General features: G+C 36.8%; 1 protein-coding gene across 5 annotated transcripts in view; it reads left to right on the top strand.

Annotated features, from left to right (window-relative positions):
- The first annotated feature begins 6 nt into the window (after window positions 1-6).
- Window positions 7-6,000, top strand: part of RFX3 (regulatory factor X3) — a 144,063-nt gene continuing 138,069 nt past the window's right edge. For 4 of the 5 annotated variants that reach the window (XM_026866799.1, XM_026866797.1, XM_026866800.1 and 1 more), the window contains exon 1: window positions 7-280. The gene's annotated coding sequence lies outside the window, so the exon portion shown is untranslated. Of the gene's footprint in view, window positions 281-610; window positions 716-6,000 lie in introns of those variants that run through there. The other variant, XM_026866798.1, reaches the window with a different exon arrangement.

Here is a 6,000-nt window from a genome sequence, read left to right as displayed (position 1 = left end):
CTTCCGGGCCTCTCCGGCTGGGCCGCCGCCTCCTCCTCCCTAGCTCGCTCTCCCTTTTGTGAGTTATAGCAACCGTTGCCTTGTGAATCAAGCGCCATAGTCACCGTAGTCCTGGCGACTGTTACCCATCAACAACAACCGCTCCTCTCCTGCTCCTCCTCCTCCTCCTGCTGCTGCTCCTCACCCCCTTCCTCATCGTCACCCACAACAACAACAACAACAACAACAGCCTCCAGCAGCAACGACAGCGGGAACACCACCACAGCCCGCCTCAGCCCAGGTGAATATGCTTGTCGGGCGCACGCCGGCCCTCCCTCCGCTCTCCCTCCCCCAGCCGCTGCCTCCCCCCTCCTCGCAGCATCCGGGCTGGGGCTGCTCCCTTGGGCTGCGCGGTTGGATGCGGTGCAGTGAGGGGGATGTGGGTCTCCCTCTCAGCTCCCCCGCTTTCTCACGCCGCCTCCCCCTCTCCGTCCCTCTTCCTCGTCCCTCTCCTCCCTTCGCTGCGCCCCCACCCCCCCCGCCCCGGTCCCTCTGCCCCTGGGTGTACTTTGCGGTTGGGTGGGGAGCGCGTTCTTGAGAGGAGCGGTTGGGATGGGGGTGTCTGTTGGGCGGGGAGGGCAGCTGGCCGTGGTGCGAAGTGAGGAAGAAGAGAGGCTTGAAGATGATGGGGACAGAGGCACGCTTCTGGGACCTCCGGGATAATTGTTTGGATGCGGTGGGTACGCGTATTACTGGGTCTTTCGTTTGCACGGGTGAGGGAATGTAGAAATCGGGGAACGAGGCTCCGGCCACAGCCTGAGGTTACTTACTTTAAACCCGAAAAAAACATGGGAATGGGAGGAAATATGCAGCCAGGGACAGATCCTGTAGCACACCAAGAGCAGGGGCTGTTTTTCCCCTTTCACTTATAGGGGCCTTGTTCTCATTTGATGCGACTGATAAATGTTGCAGGTTTTTGTGAACTTGCTATATCTTATAATGATGCTCTCGTGCTGTCGATCATATCAATCACTTTTCCATGTAGCCATATAATTTTTCTTCTAGTCATAATGCTTATTTTAATGCAAGCTGTATTTTCTCTGTATTGAGTGTTTTTTTCTTTATTCAGTACCCCCACCCATAAATACACAGACTAGCAGGGTTTTTTTCTTGCACTCCTTCTGCAGGGGATTATTTTTTAAATTATGTTTTCATGCTGCTAGTGTAGTATGGAACAGTGCATGTGTAGATCTAGTTTATGCACGGTGAGTTATGCTCATGTGGGGAGAATCCATTTCAGTTTCCTTAAACTCTCCACAACGAAGGAAATTCAAGATTCTGAGTGCAAGTTTGTGTGCTGAGCAGCAAAGAGAGAACAAGAAATAGTATTTTAAAAAAATTCCTTGTGATTCTGCCATTACTATTGTTTTCAAGAATACGTTTGGGAAAGAGGGAAGAGGCAGTTTTTTTCCTCTGAAGGAGCTGTAGTAGAAACTGTGTTACTAAAGAGGGTATTTTGCCTTTTCATTACAAAATGCTTGTTTTCTTCATCCTCTTTGTGATGGCTTAGTAAAGATCTATATTGTCAGTGTATGAAATCATACTTTATTTTTTAATTCTTTCAGATAAAGTGAATTTTTGGCATCTAATATGGCAATGAAATTCTCTTTTAACATCTCCATATCCAGTTGCACTCTCTGCTTTGACTTGTCAAATTATGTGTTGTTGTGGCAAGCCTTTTTTGAAGGGAAAACTTACTTATTTCCTTACTGATTTATTTAGAAAAATATTTAGGAAAAGGGGTGTTCTTGTTTTTAATCTAGAAGCTACATTTTTAATTGTATATAGACTTTTCTACAGATATAAAAATTGAAACCCTTTGTAAATGCAGGGTTTCTTACTGCAATTTCAATAACAACATATTTGTTTGTCTCACATTGGAACTACCAATGAGTGTAACAGACAATTTTTCCAAGTGGCTATCAACTACAAAACGTGCTAAGTAGTTAGTGCATTGTTGATCTTAATATTTCTTGAGCTAAGACTTATTGAATCTGTCTTTAATGGGCCAGCAACAATGTAGCAAATAATTATTTTGAGTAATGACCAAAGGTCTCTATGTTGTCATCTTTTCATGATTTTACTCAAGATGAAACCACCGAGTGCCAGTTTTCTAGGTCCTGGTGTCAAATAAGTTCTAAAGACGTCAAGAATTTTCAATGTGAGTTATAGTACTGTATCAGTTATTAATATATAGCACATCTAAATCTGAATGTATCTCTATTATTTTATTGGGTAGTTTGTGAGATTCATAGGTTGTGAAATCATTCTTGGCATGTACTGGTGTTGAAAAGGGAAGATGTCAGTTCTGCACCATGCCTTTCTTCAGTAGCCCTCTTACAGTGGGACAGAGTACTACTTGGGATGGAATTCTTCCTAGATGTTGAAATATGTCTTTGCAGAACATGTATCCAGACTCCTTGTAGCAAAGTAGGCTACAAGACAAACTTTTTTTATCTCTGTGAGGAAATGTACAGGTGCTTGTTAAAAATCAGAATAAAAGTACATGAATTTGTCTACAATCTAAGACTTTTTTAATACTATTTACCCACATTTTATTTAAGCAGTGACTGCAATTTGTAAGATAATAATGAAGCCATAATCACCTCTTAATATTATGGACTTTACTAAGAAAAGTATTGACTCTTTATTCTCTTTGAAATATTGTAATGATCATAGATGAGATCTGCATTGTGCATTCTGATTCCCTAAAGCCTGCAGCTATCAAAATAGATGGTGTTTGTGATACTAACCAGTGTTTGAAAATGAGATGGCCTGTGATATTATTTTTTTTATTTATTTATTGGTTTTCGTGACTTAGAGTGTATAACTATCTAATTGTGTTTCAGCATATCCTAATGAGCCTATCTGGATCATGTGCTCTGTTGTGTTGTTAGTGAGCTAACCTATATTGTGCTACTGTGGAGAAACCCTTTCAGTCATGTAATGTAGGTAAATGAAATGGGAATCAAAGGTACAATGCTGTTAAAGAGTTTCAAGGCAGGGTGCTTTATTTCATGGTTAGGTTTGACTTTATTACCCCATTTCTTGTTCCTGCCTGATACTGTAGTTTGTTAATTACAAAACTCTACAGAAATAAATATGGCTGTAAAATAAATATTTTTATTTACTAAACTTTACATTGAGAGGGAAGTCTGTTACTGTTTCCCTCTCTTCTTACTTGAAAAATAAGCAACTATCTGAAATGCAATAATTTTATCATTGCAGTTCCTTTTAGTGTTCTAGTGTTTCTGGTTTACATGCTTTATTTGCCCACTTATGAAAGGCTTTCTTCCATCTTAAAATATTAAAAAACAAACATTTGTATTTTTACCTGCAGTCCTCAAAACCTTACCAGATGCAGGTATTGTCATGTGGAATACTTAAGTCATGAATAAGCTTTTAAAAATATCAGATATGACTTTTAAAGTACTTTTTAAAAATTATTTTCAGTTGAAATGACATACTGTGAATGCATCACAAATACAGGCAGAGTAAAAAAAAAAGCTTTCAGTGGTCCTGTAGTGTCCTTGTAGTTGGAGTTCCATTTCAAAATCAAACTCTGTCAAATGAATGTATTTGACTACCAAAAGCAGTATGTTTTTAAATTATGAATGAAGCTACTTTTTTTTTTTTTAAACTAAGAATGAGGGCTGAAAAATTAATGATGCTTTTAAAATGAATAGGCTAATGTTTAAGAGGGTGTTTTTCTGTTAACCACAAGTTTATTATTTATGTATTTCTGGTAAAGTTGGTTGTCAATCGTAACAGTACTTCTCTTTTCTCACAGATGATATGTATACCTGTATTTTTGAAAATTAAGGAGCAGTACATATACTGATTTGGCTAAATCTGGTTTGTTAGGGACAGATGGCAGATTTGAACAGGTGTCATGTTCATTTCTTGTGCATTGGGTTGAGACTTCCAGAGGTTTACAAAAGAGATGCCTAAAGCAGGTGGTCATCTTTGCTTTTGTGACTAGCAAAGTGTACTTTTATAGGCTATTATTTTCCCAGTGACTAGGTGTGTTTTAATAGTTAACATGTCATATCAGAGTTTGAAGTGTTCCATATAGTATGATCATGTTATTTTTAATTCTTTTCTCACTGGACTTTTAAAGAAGATGTGTCTGTTTGGGTGTGGAATTTAGCAGTTTATGGCTGTGTAGGACTAGCTGTGTTCCTAATAATTTTCATTTCTGCAAGACCAAGAGCAGATATATTGCTTATGTAACATTTTGTTTCACTAGGTTTCTTACCTTTGCTTTTTTTCTTAAAGAATATTTTCATAGAAATGACATACTATTAAGAACACAGGATTAATTTCACAGTTTTGCCCTTTTTTTCTAGTACCCTTCTATAATAGCACACCTACAGTTTTCTTTTTAAATTTTATCTTTCAATAATTGTCATTTCCTCAGTTATAAAAGATTTTAAAAAGAATGAAATTGAAGTTTGATTTCTAACATTTCTGAGGCATTTTTTGTTTAAGGGTTTGTTTAAGGGTTTTGTTTAAGGGTTCCTTTTTTTTTTATAACAATGACTGGTATTAGTAGTTATTTTCTTTCTAGTAGATGCACCAGAGGGTGCTATGCTATTTGAAATACAAGAAGGAAAGAAAATAATAAAAATTCTTTAATTGAAATACACTGATAATGTATATTGGATTTGAATTAATCTTAATTATTTTTTTCTACTTTTTTCTGTGCATTGCAATATATAACATATTTACTGTTTTGGCAATATTATGCTAAAAGTTGTTGAAGAAGTTGGCTGTTGCATACATTGTCTGTGTATGTGTATGTATATACATAAACTTAAACACGCTTAAAATAGCAATCTCTGTTCACTGAAAGAGAACAAATATTTATATGTAAATTTTGTCTGTAAATCATGTAGCTGGAACTGTTTATACATACCGAAGTAAACTATTGCTCATCTGAAAAGCTAAATAAACTTACCTGAGACCTGTGCATTTTAGTGGCACTTATTGTATGTTATATTTTTCATTTATAAGTCTGTATTCACATTTTACGTTATTTATAGCTGTAATATTTTTAAAAAATGCATTTCTGTATATAGATGACTTTTTTTCTTTCTTGCTGGAAATCTTCTTGGATAAAATGGGTTGAATCTTACCTGTTTACTTCTGAAATCAGCTTTAGCTGATTAAGATAGGTATCCTTCTCCATCAATCATTAGTTTTGAGAAAGAAGAAAAAAATCCTATCCCTGAAAAAAACCCAACCCTAAACCACCCAAACCAAAACCACCCGCAGTATAAAAGTAGCATCCTCTATATTTGTGAGTACCGCTGTGTTTAATTTCAAAAACTTCTCTATGGATATATGAACCTTACAGACTAGAATTTCATTTTTGTAACTTCTGTAGTTTAATAATACCTATATTTTATCTATACTATAAGTTTAATAAGGCAATGCTTTTTTATGCTTGTGGACGGGTAATGGTGTCTAGTTCAATGTAATTTCCCTTTTGAAGCATGTGAAAAAGTGCCGGCTGGAGCTGGCATACTACATCTCAAATTGCTTGGTTTTGCACACTACCTTTAGTTGTTTTTCCTGTTACACCATGGTAAGTTGTTTGTCTTTGGTCTCCTAACTTCAGATTTAGTGGCCTAAAATCGAGAGGTGGTGGGTGGACTATATTATAAGTTGTGTTTAATAAAGGAATTTCCTATTTTACAACTCAGATTTTAATGAGGCTTGGAAATTTACATTTTAGTAATTCAGATTTCCTCTGTAAATTCCTTCTAATCTGTTTTAGTTGTTTAAATTCTTACATGACATCCACAACGCTGTGGAGCACCAAAGATTGTATATTCATCACTAAATTTGGTGTACTTGTAACATCTGTGACTTTTATTCATGCATTAATGAGAGGAAAAAATTATCTAGCACTATTTTTAAGGGTCATTTCGTTCACCTGTGGATCCAGTACATTGA

The sequence above is a fragment of the Athene cunicularia genome (assembly GCF_003259725.1).
Source record: "Athene cunicularia isolate RWA chromosome Z unlocalized genomic scaffold, athCun1 chrZ_part4, whole genome shotgun sequence".
NCBI lineage: Eukaryota > Metazoa > Chordata > Aves > Strigiformes > Strigidae > Athene > Athene cunicularia.
This window is presented reverse-complemented; position numbering and strand designations above follow the sequence as displayed.